Source organism: Phyllobates terribilis, unplaced genomic scaffold, assembly GCF_046119375.1.
Source record: "Phyllobates terribilis strain yellow unplaced genomic scaffold, ASM4611937v1 Scaffold_134__1_contigs__length_4944459, whole genome shotgun sequence".
Taxonomy (NCBI): Eukaryota; Metazoa; Chordata; class Amphibia; order Anura; family Dendrobatidae; genus Phyllobates; species Phyllobates terribilis.
Window position 1 is genome coordinate 576377 of NW_027362894.1, and position 16918 is coordinate 593294.

At 44.3% G+C, this 16918-nt stretch overlaps 12 non-coding genes across 12 annotated transcripts; all 12 read right to left on the reverse strand.

The window, feature by feature from the left end:
- Positions 1-703: 703 nt before the first annotated feature.
- Positions 704-894, reverse strand: LOC141204228 (U2 spliceosomal RNA). Its single transcript, XR_012275195.1, has one exon. It is a non-coding gene; the product is annotated as a U2 spliceosomal RNA (small nuclear RNA).
- Positions 895-2015: 1121 nt separating this feature from the next.
- LOC141204239 (U2 spliceosomal RNA) lies at positions 2016-2206 on the reverse strand. The gene has a single exon (XR_012275206.1). It is a non-coding gene; the product is annotated as a U2 spliceosomal RNA (small nuclear RNA).
- Positions 2207-3321: 1115 nt separating this feature from the next.
- Positions 3322-3512, reverse strand: LOC141204250 (U2 spliceosomal RNA). The gene has a single exon (XR_012275217.1). It is a non-coding gene; the product is annotated as a U2 spliceosomal RNA (small nuclear RNA).
- A 1115-nt stretch (positions 3513-4627) lies between these two features.
- Positions 4628-4825, reverse strand: LOC141204399 (U2 spliceosomal RNA). Its single transcript, XR_012275322.1, has one exon. It is a non-coding gene; the product is annotated as a U2 spliceosomal RNA (small nuclear RNA).
- A 2603-nt stretch (positions 4826-7428) lies between these two features.
- LOC141204085 (U2 spliceosomal RNA) lies at positions 7429-7619 on the reverse strand. The gene has a single exon (XR_012275057.1). It is a non-coding gene; the product is annotated as a U2 spliceosomal RNA (small nuclear RNA).
- A 1112-nt stretch (positions 7620-8731) lies between these two features.
- LOC141204261 (U2 spliceosomal RNA) lies at positions 8732-8922 on the reverse strand. The gene has a single exon (XR_012275227.1). It is a non-coding gene; the product is annotated as a U2 spliceosomal RNA (small nuclear RNA).
- Positions 8923-10037: 1115 nt separating this feature from the next.
- On the reverse strand, positions 10038-10228 carry LOC141204273 (U2 spliceosomal RNA). The gene has a single exon (XR_012275233.1). It is a non-coding gene; the product is annotated as a U2 spliceosomal RNA (small nuclear RNA).
- A 1115-nt stretch (positions 10229-11343) lies between these two features.
- Positions 11344-11534, reverse strand: LOC141204214 (U2 spliceosomal RNA). Its single transcript, XR_012275182.1, has one exon. It is a non-coding gene; the product is annotated as a U2 spliceosomal RNA (small nuclear RNA).
- A 1112-nt stretch (positions 11535-12646) lies between these two features.
- Positions 12647-12837, reverse strand: LOC141204209 (U2 spliceosomal RNA). Its single transcript, XR_012275177.1, has one exon. It is a non-coding gene; the product is annotated as a U2 spliceosomal RNA (small nuclear RNA).
- Positions 12838-13952: 1115 nt separating this feature from the next.
- On the reverse strand, positions 13953-14143 carry LOC141204161 (U2 spliceosomal RNA). The gene has a single exon (XR_012275132.1). It is a non-coding gene; the product is annotated as a U2 spliceosomal RNA (small nuclear RNA).
- A 1115-nt stretch (positions 14144-15258) lies between these two features.
- LOC141204210 (U2 spliceosomal RNA) lies at positions 15259-15449 on the reverse strand. The gene has a single exon (XR_012275178.1). It is a non-coding gene; the product is annotated as a U2 spliceosomal RNA (small nuclear RNA).
- A 1115-nt stretch (positions 15450-16564) lies between these two features.
- Positions 16565-16755, reverse strand: LOC141204284 (U2 spliceosomal RNA). Its single transcript, XR_012275241.1, has one exon. It is a non-coding gene; the product is annotated as a U2 spliceosomal RNA (small nuclear RNA).
- Between the last annotated feature and the right edge of the window lie 163 nt (positions 16756-16918).

The following is a 16918-nucleotide window of genomic DNA, read 5'->3' on the forward strand; positions in this document are numbered from 1 at the left end:
CACGCGCAGCCAGCGTTCCATTGCCACATTCCATCTACTGCAGGCAGGATACCTGGCTGGCTGAATGTCGCTGAGAAGCTCACAGAGACCGCCATAAGCAACAGTTTAACAGAATGCCACAGACTAATCAACCAAACTTTTTGGGTTGGGTTCTCTTTTATAGTCTGCAGGCATTAAATGAAAGAAGTCAGTGTTCCAGCAGAAGGAGACAACGTTTCAGAAAAGGCATTGTAGCAAACCAAAAAAGAAATTTTAAGCGCAGCAGAGTAACCAGCGCACATACCTGTTAGCTCAGGTGAGTTTAAAAGGCTGCTGTTGATAACAAGGGCATTTGCTAAATAGATGGTGTGTGTGCAACAATATACTGAAAGGTCAATTATATTGTGCAGCTTATCTCACCACCTGTAGTTATTTAGGTGAAAGCTCCAAAATGCTTGCCTAATATGTCTGTTTATCCAAAAGGAAGTAAAAAGGGAGAGCTAGAAAGATAGCATTGCATCACATTACATGGCAATGCAATGCACAGTTGCTGAAGTTGAACCAAAATGAGCTTGTAATCTGGCTTCTGCAACTTTGAACATGAAAAATCCAATGAGGAGAAGAAAAGCAAAGCCAAAGAGTCCATCCCAAAATCCGACAAACAAGCAAAATGAACAAAAAACATTGAATTCAATTCTTTCTGATTTTAGAAACTGCATTAAAGAAGGGGTGCACCGGTCCTGGAGATACTGCAATACCAGGTCAATGCGTGGAGTGGACAGAGCAAGCTCTTTTTCCATCTCCCTGTTCTAAAAATCCATTTAATATATGGTCCCCAGATAGGGGACGTATCAGATATTAAACTGATAAGAACAGATACTACACTTGATCTTAGCCAAAAGGCCGAGAAGCGATAACCAGAATTGGTTTCAAACTACGGAGCCACCCAAGGATCCTGAAAAGTCCATTTGTGGAGATGAGCTCCTGGACTCCCGTTAAGAAGACATGTTGTCAACCTCTAGATCCCTTACATGCCTGCACTTTTCGGCTTGCTGCTGCTGCAATCCACGCGTTTTAGATCTGCATAACTCCACCTCTTTAAACACAGCACCTTCACCCCCTGCTGTTCCCACCCGCCTCAACACCGTTGGAAGGGAAGAGAACCAATTAAGGCGGGGGGTGGGGTGGAACGAGCAGCTGTCTACCCTTAGCAGGAGGGCTCCTGATTACATACCTCTCCTGCTGCTGCTGCTGCTGCTGCTGGCTGTCCAGCAGCCGACTGAAGGTGGCTGCTGCTGTGCACAGGTATATAAAGGCTCAGAGCCTATTATGACACGCGCAGCCAGCGTTCCATTGCCACATTCCATCTACTGCAGGCAGGATACCTGGCTGGCTGAATGTCGCTGAGAAGCTCACAGAGACCGCCATAAGCAACAGTTTAACAGAATGCCACAGACTAATCAACCAAACTTTTTGGGTTGGGTTCTCTTTTATAGTCTGCAGGCATTAAATGAAAGAAGTCAGTGTTCCAGCAGAAGGAGACAACGTTTCAGAAAAGGCATTGTAGCAAACCAAAAAAGAAATTTTAAGCGCAGCAGAGTAACCAGCGCACATACCTGTTAGCTCAGGTGAGTTTAAAAGGCTGCTGTTGATAACAAGGGCATTTGCTAAATAGATGGTGTGTGTGCAACAATATACTGAAAGGTCAATTATATTGTGCAGCTTATCTCACCACCTGTAGTTATTTAGGTGAAAGCTCCAAAATGCTTGCCTAATATGTCTGTTTATCCAAAAGGAAGTAAAAAGGGAGAGCTAGAAAGATAGCATTGCATCACATTACATGGCAATGCAATGCACAGTTGCTGAAGTTGAACCAAAATGAGCTTGTAATCTGGCTTCTGCAACTTTGAACATGAAAAATCCAATGAGGAGAAGAAAAGCAAAGCCAAAGAGTCCATCCCAAAATCCGACAAACAAGCAAAATGAACAAAAAACATTGAATTCAATTCTTTCTGATTTTAGAAACTGCATTAAAGAAGGGGTGCACCGGTCCTGGAGATACTGCAATACCAGGTCAATGCGTGGAGTGGACAGAGCAAGCTCTTTTTCCATCTCCCTGTTCTAAAAATCCATTTAATATATGGTCCCCAGATAGGGGACGTATCAGATATTAAACTGATAAGAACAGATACTACACTTGATCTTAGCCAAAAGGCCGAGAAGCGATAACCAGAATTGGTTTCAAACTACGGAGCCACCCAAGGATCCTGAAAAGTCCATTTGTGGAGATGAGCTCCTGGACTCCCGTTAAGAAGACATGTTGTCAACCTCTAGATCCCTTACATGCCTGCACTTTTCGGCTTGCTGCTGCTGCAATCCACGCGTTTTAGATCTGCATAACTCCACCTCTTTAAACACAGCACCTTCACCCCCTGCTGTTCCCACCCGCCTCAACACCCTTGGAAGGGAGGAGAACCAATTAAGGCGGGGGGTGGGGTGGAACGAGCAGCTGTCTACCCTTAGCAGGAGGGCTCCTGATTACATACCTCTCCTGCTGCTGCTGCTGCTGGCTGTCCAGCAGCAGACTGAAGGTGGCTGCTGCTGTGCACAGGTATATAAAGGCTCAGAGCCTATTATGACACGCGCAGCCAGCGTTCCATTGCCACATTCCATCTACTGCAGGCAGGATACCTGGCTGGCTGAATGTCGCTGAGAAGCTCACAGAGACCGCCATAAGCAACAGTTTAACAGAATGCCACAGACTAATCAACCAAACTTTTTGGGTTGGGTTCTCTTTTATAGTCTGCAGGCATTAAATGAAAGAAGTCAGTGTTCCAGCAGAAGGAGACAACGTTTCAGAAAAGGCATTGTAGCAAACCAAAAAAGAAATTTTAAGCGCAGCAGAGTAACCAGCGCACATACCTGTTAGCTCAGGTGAGTTTAAAAGGCTGCTGTTGATAACAAGGGCATTTGCTAAATAGATGGTGTGTGTGCAACAATATACTGAAAGGTCAATTATATTGTGCAGCTTATCTCACCACCTGTAGTTATTTAGGTGAAAGCTCCAAAATGCTTGCCTAATATGTCTGTTTATCCAAAAGGAAGTAAAAAGGGAGAGCTAGAAAGATAGCATTGCATCACATTACATGGCAATGCAATGCACAGTTGCTGAAGTTGAACCAAAATGAGCTTGTAATCTGGCTTCTGCAACTTTGAACATGAAAAATCCAATGAGGAGAAGAAAAGCAAAGCCAAAGAGTCCATCCCAAAATCCGACAAACAAGCAAAATGAACAAAAAACATTGAATTCAATTCTTTCTGATTTTAGAAACTGCATTAAAGAAGGGGTGCACCGGTCCTGGAGATACTGCAATACCAGGTCAATGCGTGGAGTGGACAGAGCAAGCTCTTTTTCCATCTCCCTGTTCTAAAAATCCATTTAATATATGGTCCCCAGATAGGGGACGTATCAGATATTAAACTGATAAGAACAGATACTACACTTGATCTTAGCCAAAAGGCCGAGAAGCGATAACCAGAATTGGTTTCAAACTACGGAGCCACCCAAGGATCCTGAAAAGTCCATTTGTGGAGATGAGCTCCTGGACTCCCGTTAAGAAGACATGTTGTCAACCTCTAGATCCCTTACATGCCTGCACTTTTCGGCTTGCTGCTGCTGCAATCCACGCGTTTTAGATCTGCATAACTCCACCTCTTTAAACACAGCACCTTCACCCCCTGCTGTTCCCACCCGCCTCAACACCGTTGGAAGGGAGGAGAACCAATTAAGGCGGGGGGTGGGGTGGAACGAGCAGCTGTCTACCCTTAGCAGGAGGGCTCCTGATTACATACCTCTCCTGCTGCTGCTGCTGCTGGCTGTCCAGCAGCAGACTGAAGGTGGCTGCTGCTGTGCACAGGTATATAAAGGCTCAGAGCCTATTATGACACGCGCAGCCAGCGTTCCATTGCCACATTCCATCTACTGCAGGCAGGATACCTGGCTGGCTGAATGTCGCTGAGAAGCTCACAGAGACCGCCATAAGCAACAGTTTAACAGAATGCCACAGACTAATCAACCAAACTTTTTGGGTTGGGTTCTCTTTTATAGTCTGCAGGCATTAAATGAAAGAAGTCAGTGTTCCAGCAGAAGGAGACAACATTTCAGAAAAGGCATTGTAGCAAACCAAAAAAGAAATTTTAAGCGCAGCAGAGTAACCAGCGCACATACCTGTTAGCTCAGGTGAGTTTAAAAGGCTGCTGTTGATAACAAGGGCATTTGCTAAATAGATGGTGTGGGTGCAACAATATACTGAAAGGTCAATTATATTGTGCAGCTTATCTCACCACCTGTAGTTATTTAGGTGAAAGCTCCAAAATGCTTGCCTAATATGTCTGTTTATCCAAAAGGAAGTAAAAAGGGAGAGCTAGAAAGATAGCATTGCATCACATTACATGGCAATGCAATGCACAGTTGCTGAAGTTGAACCAAAATGAGCTTGTAATCTGGCTTCTGCAACTTTGAACATGAAAAATCCAATGAGGAGAAGAAAAGCAAAGCCAAAGAGTCCATCCCAAAATCCGACAAACAAGCAAAATGAACAAAAAACATTGAATTCAATTCTTTCTGATTTTAGAAACTGCATTAAAGAAGGGGTGCACCGGTCCTGGAGTTACTGCAATACCAGGTCAATGCGTGGAGTGGACAGAGCAAGCTCTTTTTCCATCTCCCTGTTCTAAAAATCCATTTAATATATGGTCCCCAGATAGGGTACGTATCAGATATTAAACTGATAAGAACAGATTTTTTTTTTTTTTTTTTTTTTTTTTTTTCCCATAACACTCAGATTACAAGTACCATCTCGATTCCATACTTCTGAAAACGGTGATGGACCAAATCCATCATCGTGTCATTTTAAAACAAAAAAAACATTATGTAATGCATATACAAAAAAAACAAAACAACAACCAGTATTTCCTCTCAGACACATAATATATAGAGGAAGGAAACAAAACACATTACTGCATTCCTCCCTTCAACGCATAATATGTTAGATACTCCAACAGTCCTTTCTCTTGCGAGAAAGATTCAAAGTTTGTATTCACATAATCTATCCATGTCCTTCCCACCTTATAGGTTTCAAAAAACCTCTCTTTATTTGCCTTCACACTTGCGATTACCTTTGGAAAAAAAGCTTCAAAACACACACCACTTCCCTTCATTTCCGCAATTCCTTTTTTAACTTTGTCCATTTCTTTATCAGCTTCCTCCTCTTCTGTTTGCCTCTGAACCTCTACCGTCTTCTTTTTTTCTTTCTTTTCCGCCTTTGCACTTTCCATCTTCTCCTTATTACTCTTTCTCTTTGGGCATTCCTTAAACCTATGCCCAATTTCCATACACAGGTTACACTTATTCCTTTCTACTGGACATGATTTAGAAACATGTCCTTCCGCTTTACACTTCCAACACTTTTCTGCAGTACAGTCTTCACGTTTATGACCATATACCTCACAAATTGAACAAAAGGAATCCATCCCATTAAAGAATAAATTCCCACTTACTTTACCAAGCTTAAACCTTTGAGGCGGGTAGGAAAAACTCCTATCCTTGTTCATGTTAAATTCCACAAAAAATTTCCACTTTCCCGTCCATACTCCGAATTCATTCATTACTTTACCTTTTGATACTACAGACTTGGCAAAACCACTCAAAAACGTGACAATGTCCTCTTCTGGAACCAGTGGTGAAAACATCTTCACTGTCACCATCTTTTCACTACTAAATACGTGACGTTGAAACCGAATTCCAACAAACTTCTCATGTCTCAATTCATCAAAAGAATCCATATAGTTCTCCAAAATCTTCCTAGACTCAAAAAACACGTCATAGACACCCTTTTGGGGATAATCCATAACTGCCACGATGTCTTCTTTTTTCACCTTTGCGACACCCAAGATGATCTCCTTCATAATAAACCGAAAGTCCTTAACCTTCTGACAGTCTCTCCGGACAAAAATCCGGAAAGCGGTCTCCACACGTGCATGTTCTGGAACCTCCAACTTCGGCCACAACTCCGCCTCTGTTGCCATGATTCTCCAACAGAATGAGCGTAATCTCCACTCCAACACACAGAAGGAGCGAGTATGATCACTTCCCGTTGTCTGGGGACTAAGCCGACACGCCTATAGCAGCAAGGGGGTGAAGTCCCCACAATTAAGTAAGGACGATCCCCCAAGGCCGACGAGCCAGGTACCCCAGACACCTCCAACCAAAACCAAGGCAGCAATCGCTAAATCACTGCACTTGATCTTAGCGAAAAGGCCGAGAAGCGATAACCAGAATTGGTTTCAAACTACGGAGCCACCCAAGGATCCTGAAAAGTCCATTTGTGGAGATGAGCTCCTGGACTCCCGTTAAGAAGACATGTTGTCAACCTCTAGATCCCTTACATGCCTGCACTTTTCGGCTTGCTGCTGCTGCAATCCACGCGTTTTAGATCTGCATAACTCCACCTCTTTAAACACAGCACCTTCACCCCCTGCTGTTCCCACCCGCCTCAACACCGTTGGAAGGGAGGAGAACCAATTAAGGCGGGGGGTGGGGTGGAACGAGCAGCTGTCTACCCTTAGCAGGAGGGCTCCTGATTACATACCTCTCCTGCTGCTGCTGCTGCTGCTGGCTGTCCAGCAGCAGACTGAAGGTGGCTGCTGCTGTGCACAGGTATATAAAGGCTCAGAGCCTATTATGACACGCGCAGCCAGCGTTCCATTGCCACATTCCATCTACTGCAGGCAGGATACCTGGCTGGCTGAATGTCGCTGAGAAGCTCACAGAGACCGCCATAAGCAACAGTTTAACAGAATGCCACAGACTAATCAACCAAACTTTTTGGGTTGGGTTCTCTTTTATAGTCTGCAGGCATTAAATGAAAGAAGTCAGTGTTCCAGCAGAAGGAGACAACGTTTCAGAAAAGGCATTGTAGCAAACCAAAAAAGAAATTTTAAGCGCAGCAGAGTAACCAGCGCACATACCTGTTAGCTCAGGTGAGTTTAAAAGGCTGCTGTTGATAACAAGGGCATTTGCTAAATAGATGGTGTGTGTGCAACAATATACTGAAAGGTCAATTATATTGTGCAGCTTATCTCACCACCTGTAGTTATTTAGGTGAAAGCTCCAAAATGCTTGCCTAATATGTCTGTTTATCCAAAAGGAAGTAAAAAGGGAGAGCTAGAAAGATAGCATTGCATCACATTACATGGCAATGCAATGCACAGTTGCTGAAGTTGAACCAAAATGAGCTTGTAATCTGGCTTCTGCAACTTTGAACATGAAAAATCCAATGAGGAGAAGAAAAGCAAAGCCAAAGAGTCCATCCCAAAATCCGACAAACAAGCAAAATGAACAAAAAACATTGAATTCAATTCTTTCTGATTTTAGAAACTGCATTAAAGAAGGGATGCACCGGTCCTGGAGATACTGCAATACCAGGTCAATGCGTGGAGTGGACAGAGCAAGCTCTTTTTCCATCTCCCTGTTCTAAAAATCCATTTAATATATGGTCCCCAGATAGGGGACGTATCAGATATTAAACTGATAAGAACAGATACTACACTTGATCTTAGCCAAAAGGCCGAGAAGCGATAACCAGAATTGGTTTCAAACTACGGAGCCACCCAAGGATCCTGAAAAGTCCATTTGTGGAGATGAGCTCCTGGACTCCCGTTAAGAAGACATGTTGTCAACCTCTAGATCCCTTACATGCCTGCACTTTTCGGCTTGCTGCTGCTGCAATCCACGCGTTTTAGATCTGCATAACTCCACCTCTTTAAACACAGCACCTTCACCCCCTGCTGTTCCCACCCGCCTCAACACCGTTGGAAGGGAGGAGAACCAATTAAGGCGGGGGGTGGGGTGGAACGAGCAGCTGTCTACCCTTAGCAGGAGGGCTCCTGATTACATACCTCTCCTGCTGCTGCTGCTGGCTGTCCAGCAGCAGACTGAAGGTGGCTGCTGCTGTGCACAGGTATATAAAGGCTCAGAGCCTATTATGACACGCGCAGCCAGCGTTCCATTGCCACATTCCATCTACTGCAGGCAGGATACCTGGCTGGCTGAATGTCGCTGAGAAGCTCACAGAGACCGCCATAAGCAACAGTTTAACAGAATGCCACAGACTAATCAACCAAACTTTTTGGGTTGGGTTCTCTTTTATAGTCTGCAGGCATTAAATGAAAGAAGTCAGTGTTCCAGCAGAAGGAGACAACGTTTCAGAAAAGGCATTGTAGCAAACCAAAAAAGAAATTTTAAGCGCAGCAGAGTAACCAGCGCACATACCTGTTAGCTCAGGTGAGTTTAAAAGGCTGCTGTTGATAACAAGGGCATTTGCTAAATAGATGGTGTGTGTGCAACAATATACTGAAAGGTCAATTATATTGTGCAGCTTATCTCACCACCTGTAGTTATTTAGGTGAAAGCTCCAAAATGCTTGCCTAATATGTCTGTTTATCCAAAAGGAAGTAAAAAGGGAGAGCTAGAAAGATAGCATTGCATCACATTACATGGCAATGCAATGCACAGTTGCTGAAGTTGAACCAAAATGAGCTTGTAATCTGGCTTCTGCAACTTTGAACATGAAAAATCCAATGAGGAGAAGAAAAGCAAAGCCAAAGAGTCCATCCCAAAATCCGACAAACAAGCAAAATGAACAAAAAACATTGAATTCAATTCTTTCTGATTTTAGAAACTGCATTAAAGAAGGGGTGCACCGGTCCTGGAGATACTGCAATACCAGGTCAATGCGTGGAGTGGACAGAGCAAGCTCTTTTTCCATCTCCCTGTTCTAAAAATCCATTTAATATATGGTCCCCAGATAGGGGACGTATCAGATATTAAACTGATAAGAACAGATACTACACTTGATCTTAGCCAAAAGGCCGAGAAGCGATAACCAGAATTGGTTTCAAACTACGGAGCCACCCAAGGATCCTGAAAAGTCCATTTGTGGAGATGAGCTCCTGGACTCCCGTTAAGAAGACATGTTGTCAACCTCTAGATCCCTTACATGCCTGCACTTTTCGGCTTGCTGCTGCTGCAATCCACGCGTTTTAGATCTGCATAACTCCACCTCTTTAAACACAGCACCTTCACCCCCTGCTGTTCCCACCCGCCTCAACACCGTTGGAAGGGAGGAGAACCAATTAAGGCGGGGGGTGGGGTGGAACGAGCAGCTGTCTACCCTTAGCAGGAGGGCTCCTGATTACATACCTCTCCTGCTGCTGCTGCTGCTGGCTGTCCAGCAGCAGACTGAAGGTGGCTGCTGCTGTGCACAGGTATATAAAGGCTCAGAGCCTATTATGACACGCGCAGCCAGCGTTCCATTGCCACATTCCATCTACTGCAGGCAGGATACCTGGCTGGCTGAATGTCGCTGAGAAGCTCACAGAGACCGCCATAAGCAACAGTTTAACAGAATGCCACAGACTAATCAACCAAACTTTTTGGGTTGGGTTCTCTTTTATAGTCTGCAGGCATTAAATGAAAGAAGTCAGTGTTCCAGCAGAAGGAGACAACGTTTCAGAAAAGGCATTGTAGCAAACCAAAAAAGAAATTTTAAGCGCAGCAGAGTAACCAGCGCACATACCTGTTAGCTCAGGTGAGTTTTAAAGGCTGCTGTTGATAACAAGGGCATTTGCTAAATAGATGGTGTGTGTGCAACAATATACTGAAAGGTCAATTATATTGTGCAGCTTATCTCACCACCTGTAGTTATTTAGGTGAAAGCTCCAAAATGCTTGCCTAATATGTCTGTTTATCCAAAAGGAAGTAAAAAGGGAGAGCTAGAAAGATAGCATTGCATCACATTACATGGCAATGCAATGCACAGTTGCTGAAGTTGAACCAAAATGAGCTTGTAATCTGGCTTCTGCAACTTTGAACATGAAAAATCCAATGAGGAGAAGAAAAGCAAAGCCAAAGAGTCCATCCCAAAATCCGACAAACAAGCAAAATGAACAAAAAACATTGAATTCAATTCTTTCTGATTTTAGAAACTGCATTAAAGAAGGGGTGCACCGGTCCTGGAGATACTGCAATACCAGGTCAATGCGTGGAGTGGACAGAGCAAGCTCTTTTTCCATCTCCCTGTTCTAAAAATCCATTTAATATATGGTCCCCAGATAGGGGACGTATCAGATATTAAACTGATAAGAACAGATACTACACTTGATCTTAGCCAAAAGGCCGAGAAGCGATAACCAGAATTGGTTTCAAACTACGGAGCCACCCAAGGATCCTGAAAAGTCCATTTGTGGAGATGAGCTCCTGGACTCCCGTTAAGAAGACATGTTGTCAACCTCTAGATCCCTTACATGCCTGCACTTTTCGGCTTGCTGCTGCTGCAATCCACGCGTTTTAGATCTGCATAACTCCACCTCTTTAAACACAGCACCTTCACCCCCTGCTGTTCCCACCCGCCTCAACACCGTTGGAAGGGAGGAGAACCAAGTAAGGCGGGGGGTGGGGTGGAACGAGCAGCTGTCTACCCTTAGCAGGAGGGCTCCTGATTACATACCTCTCCTGCTGCTGCTGCTGCTGGCTGTCCAGCAGCAGACTGAAGGTGGCTGCTGCTGTGCACAGGTATATAAAGGCTCAGAGCCTATTATGACACGCGCAGCCAGCGTTCCATTGCCACATTCCATCTACTGCAGGCAGGATACCTGGCTGGCTGAATGTCGCTGAGAAGCTCACAGAGACCGCCATAAGCAACAGTTTAACAGAATGCCACAGACTAATCATCCAAACTTTTTGGGTTGGGTTCTCTTTTATAGTCTGCAGGCATTAAATGAAAGAAGTCAGTGTTCCAGCAGAAGGAGACAACGTTTCAGAAAAGGCATTGTAGCAAACCAAAAAAGAAATTTTAAGCGCAGCAGAGTAACCAGCGCACATACCTGTTAGCTCAGGTGAGTTTAAAAGGCTGCTGTTGATAACAAGGGCATTTGCTAAATAGATGGTGTGTGTGCAACAATATACTGAAAGGTCAATTATATTGTGCAGCTTATCTCACCACCTGTAGTTATTTAGGTGAAAGCTCCAAAATGCTTGCCTAATATGTCTGTTTATCCAAAAGGAAGTAAAAAGGGAGAGCTAGAAAGATAGCATTGCATCACATTACATGGCAATGCAATGCACAGTTGCTGAAGTTGAACCAAAATGAGCTTGTAATCTGGCTTCTGCAACTTTGAACATGAAAAATCCAATGAGGAGAAGAAAAGCAAAGCCAAAGAGTCCATCCCAAAATCCGACAAACAAGCAAAATGAACAAAAAACATTGAATTCAATTCTTTCTGATTTTAGAAACTGCATTAAAGAAGGGGTGCACCGGTCCTGTAGATACTGCAATACCAGGTCAATGCGTGGAGTGGACAGAGCAAGCTCTTTTTCCATCTCCCTGTTCTAAAAATCCATTTAATATATGGTCCCCAGATAGGGGACGTATCAGATATTAAACTGATAAGAACAGATACTACATTTGATCTTAGCCAAAAGGCCGAGAAGCGATAACCAGAATTGGTTTCAAACTACGGAGCCACCCAAGGATCCTGAAAAGTCCATTTGTGGAGATGAGCTCCTGGACTCCCGTTAAGAAGACATGTTGTCAACCTCTAGATCCCTTACATGCCTGCACTTTTCGGCTTGCTGCTGCTGCAATCCACGCGTTTTAGATCTGCATAACTCCACCTCTTTAAACACAGCACCTTCACCCCCTGCTGTTCCCACCCGCCTCAACACCGTTGGAAGGGAGGAGAACCAATTAAGGCGGGGGGTGGGGTGGAACGAGCAGCTGTCTACCCTTAGCAGGAGGGCTCCTGATTACATACCTCTCCTGCTGCTGCTGCTGGCTGTCCAGCAGCAGACTGAAGGTGGCTGCTGCTGTGCACAGGTATATAAAGGCTCAGAGCCTATTATGACACGCGCAGCCAGCGTTCCATTGCCACATTCCATCTACTGCAGGCAGGATACCTGGCTGGCTGAATGTCGCTGAGAAGCTCACAGAGACCGCCATAAGCAACAGTTTAACAGAATGCCACAGACTAATCAACCAAACTTTTTGGGTTGGGTTCTCTTTTATAGTCTGCAGGCATTAAATGAAAGAAGTCAGTGTTCCAGCAGAAGGAGACAACGTTTCAGAAAAGGCATTGTAGCAAACCAAAAAAGAAATTTTAAGCGCAGCAGAGTAACTAGCGCACATACCTGTTAGCTCAGGTGAGTTTAAAAGGCTGCTGTTGATAACAAGGGCATTTGCTAAATAAATGGTGTGTGTGCAACAATATACTGAAAGGTCAATTATATTGTGCAGCTTATCTCACCACCTGTAGTTATTTAGGTGAAAGCTCCAAAATGCTTGCCTAATATGTCTGTTTATCCAAAAGGAAGTAAAAAGGGAGAGCTAGAAAGATAGCATTGCATCACATTACATGGCAATGCAATGCACAGTTGCTGAAGTTGAACCAAAATGAGCTTGTAATCTGGCTTCTGCAACTTTGAACATGAAAAATCCAATGAGGAGAAGAAAAGCAAAGCCAAAGAGTCCATCCCAAAATCCGACAAACAAGCAAAATGAACAAAAAACATTGAATTCAATTCTTTCTGATTTTAGAAACTGCATTACAGAAGGGGTGCACCGGTCCTGGAGATACTGCAATACCAGGTCAATGCGTGGAGTGGACAGAGCAAGCTCTTTTTCCATCTCCCTGTTCTAAAAATCCATTTAATATATGGTCCCCAGATAGGGGACGTATCAGATATTAAACTGATAAGAACAGATACTACACTTGAACTTAGCCAAAAGGCCGAGAAGCGATAACCAGAATTGGTTTCAAACTACGGAGCCACCCAAGGATCCTGAAAAGTCCATTTGTGGAGATGAGCTCCTGGACTCCCGTTAAGAAGACATGTTGTCAACCTCTAGATCCCTTACATGCCTGCACTTTTCGGCTTGCTGCTGCTGCAATCCACGCGTTTTAGATCTGCATAACTCCACCTCTTTAAACACAGCACCTTCACCCCCTGCTGTTCCCACCCGCCTCAACACCGTTGGAAGGGAGGAGAACCAATTAAGGCGGGGGGTGGGGTGGAACGAGCAGCTGTCTACCCTTAGCAGGAGGGCTCCTGATTACATACCTCTCCTGCTGCTGCTGCTGCTGGCTGTCCAGCAGCAGACTGAAGGTGGCTGCTGCTGTGCACAGGTATATAAAGGCTCAGAGCCTATTATGACACGCGCAGCCAGCGTTCCATTGCCACATTCCATCTACTGCAGGCAGGATACCTGGCTGGCTGAATGTCGCTGAGAAGCTCACAGAGACCGCCATAAGCAACAGTTTAACAGAATGCCACAGACTAATCAACCAAACTTTTTGGGTTGGGTTCTCTTTTATAGTCTGCAGGCATTAAATGAAAGAAGTCAGTGTTCCAGCAGAAGGAGACAACGTTTCAGAAAAGGCATTGTAGCAAACCAAAAAAGAAATTTTAAGCGCAGCAGAGTAACCAGCGCACATACCTGTTAGCTCAGGTGAGTTTAAAAGGCTGCTGTTGATAACAAGGGCATTTGCTAAATAGATGGTGTGTGTGCAACAATATACTGAAAGGTCAATTATATTGTGCAGCTTATCTCACCACCTGTAGTTATTTAGGTGAAAGCTCCAAAATGCTTGCCTAATATGTCTGTTTATCCAAAAGGAAGTAAAAAGGGAGAGCTAGAAAGATAGCATTGCATCACATTACATGGCAATGCAATGCACAGTTGCTGAAGTTGAACCAAAATGAGCTTGTAATCTGGCTTCTGCAACTTTGAACATGAAAAATCCAATGAGGAGAAGAAAAGCAAAGCCAAAGAGTCCATCCCAAAATCCGACAAACAAGCAAAATGAACAAAAAACATTGAATTCAATTCTTTCTGATTTTAGAAACTGCATTAAAGAAGGGGTGCACCGGTCCTGTAGATACTGCAATACCAGGTCAATGCGTGGAGTGGACAGAGCAAGCTCTTTTTCCATCTCCCTGTTCTAAAAATCCATTTAATATATGGTCCCCAGATAGGGGACGTATCAGATATTAAACTGATAAGAACAGATACTACACTTGATCTTAGCCAAAAGGCCGAGAAGCGATAACCAGAATTGGTTTCAAACTACGGAGCCACCCAAGGATCCTGAAAAGTCCATTTGTGGAGATGAGCTCCTGGACTCCCGTTAAGAAGACATGTTGTCAACCTCTAGATCCCTTACATGCCTGCACTTTTCGGCTTGCTGCTGCTGCAATCCACGCGTTTTAGATCTGCATAACTCCACCTCTTTAAACACAGCACCTTCACCCCCTGCTGTTCCCACCCGCCTCAACACCGTTGGAAGGGAGGAGAACCAATTAAGGCGGGGGGTGGGGTGGAACGAGCAGCTGTCTACCCTTAGCAGGAGGGCTCCTGATTACATACCTCTCCTGCTGCTGCTGCTGCTGGCTGTCCAGCAGCAGACTGAAGGTGGCTGCTGCTGTGCACAGGTATATAAAGGCTCAGAGCCTATTATGACACGCGCAGCCAGCGTTCCATTGCCACATTCCATCTACTGCAGGCAGGATACCTGGCTGGCTGAATGTCGCTGAGAAGCTCACAGAGACCGCCATAAGCAACAGTTTAACAGAATGCCACAGACTAATCAACCAAACTTTTTGGGTTGGGTTCTCTTTTATAGTCTGCAGGCATTAAATGAAAGAAGTCAGTGTTCCAGCAGAAGGAGACAACGTTTCAGAAAAGGCATTGTAGCAAACCAAAAAAGAAATTTTAAGCGCAGCAGAGTAACTAGCGCACATACCTGTTAGCTCAGGTGAGTTTAAAAGGCTGCTGTTGATAACAAGGGCATTTGCTAAATAAATGGTGTGTGTGCAACAATATACTGAAAGGTCAATTATATTGTGCAGCTTATCTCACCACCTGTAGTTATTTAGGTGAAAGCTCCAAAATGCTTGCCTAATATGTCTGTTTATCCAAAAGGAAGTAAAAAGGGAGAGCTAGAAAGATAGCATTGCATCACATTACATGGCAATGCAATGCACAGTTGCTGAAGTTGAACCAAAATGAGCTTGTAATCTGGCTTCTGCAACTTTGAACATGAAAAATCCAATGAGGAGAAGAAAAGCAAAGCCAAAGAGTCCATCCCAAAATCCGACAAACAAGCAAAATGAACAAAAAACATTGAATTCAATTCTTTCTGATTTTAGAAACTGCATTACAGAAGGGGTGCACCGGTCCTGGAGATACTGCAATACCAGGTCAATGCGTGGAGTGGACAGAGCAAGCTCTTTTTCCATCTCCCTGTTCTAAAAATCCATTTAATATATGGTCCCCAGATAGGGGACGTATCAGATATTAAACTGATAAGAACAGATACTACACTTGAACTTAGCCAAAAGGCCGAGAAGCGATAACCAGAATTGGTTTCAAACTACGGAGCCACCCAAGGATCCTGAAAAGTCCATTTGTGGAGATGAGCTCCTGGACTCCCGTTAAGAAGACATGTTGTCAACCTCTAGATCCCTTACATGCCTGCACTTTTCGGCTTGCTGCTGCTGCAATCCACGCGTTTTAGATCTGCATAACTCCACCTCTTTAAACACAGCACCTTCACCCCCTGCTGTTCCCACCCGCCTCAACACCGTTGGAAGGGAGGAGAACCAATTAAGGCGGGGGGTGGGGTGGAACGAGCAGCTGTCTACCCTTAGCAGGAGGGCTCCTGATTACATACCTCTCCTGCTGCTGCTGCTGCTGGCTGTCCAGCAGCAGACTGAAGGTGGCTGCTGCTGTGCACAGGTATATAAAGGCTCAGAGCCTATTATGACACGCGCAGCCAGCGTTCCATTGCCACATTCCATCTACTGCAGGCAGGATACCTGGCTGGCTGAATGTCGCTGAGAAGCTCACAGAGACCGCCATAAGCAACAGTTTAACAGAATGCCACAGACTAATCAACCAAACTTTTTGGGTTGGGTTCTCTTTTATAGTCTGCAGGCATTAAATGAAAGAAGTCAGTGTTCCAGCAGAAGGAGACAACGTTTCAGAAAAGGCATTGTAGCAAACCAAAAAAGAAATTTTAAGCGCAGCAGAGTAACCAGCGCACATACCTGTTAGCTCAGGTGAGTTTAAAAGGCTGCTGTTGATAACAAGGGCATTTGCTAAATAGATGGTGTGTGTGCAACAATATACTGAAAGGTCAATTATATTGTGCAGCTTATCTCACCACCTGTAGTTATTTAGGTGAAAGCTCCAAAATGCTTGCCTAATATGTCTGTTTATCCAAAAGGAAGTAAAAAGGGAGAGCTAGAAAGATAGCATTGCATCACATTACATGGCAATGCAATGCACAGTTGCTGAAGTTGAACCAAAATGAGCTTGTAATCTGGCTTCTGCAACTTTGAACATGAAAAATCCAATGAGGAGAAGAAAAGCAAAGCCAAAGAGTCCATCCCAAAATCCGACAAACAAGCAAAATGAACAAAAAACATTGAATTCAATTCTTTCTGATTTTAGAAACTGCATTACAGAAGGGGTGCACCGGTCCTGGAGATACTGCAATACCAGGTCAATGCGTGGAGTGGACAGAGCAAGCTCTTTTTCCATCTCCCTGTTCTAAAAATCCATTTAATATATGGTCCCCAGATAGGGGACGTATCAGATATTAAACTGATAAGAACAGATACTACACTTGATCTTAGCCAAAAGGCCGAGAAGCGATAACCAGAATTGGTTTCAAACTACGGAGCCACCCAAGGATCCTGAAAAGTCCATTTGTGGAGATGAGCTCCTGGACTCCCGTTAAGAAGACATGTTGTCAACCTCTAGATCCCTTACATGCCTGCACTTTTCGGCTTGCTGCTGCTGCAATCCACGCGTTTTAG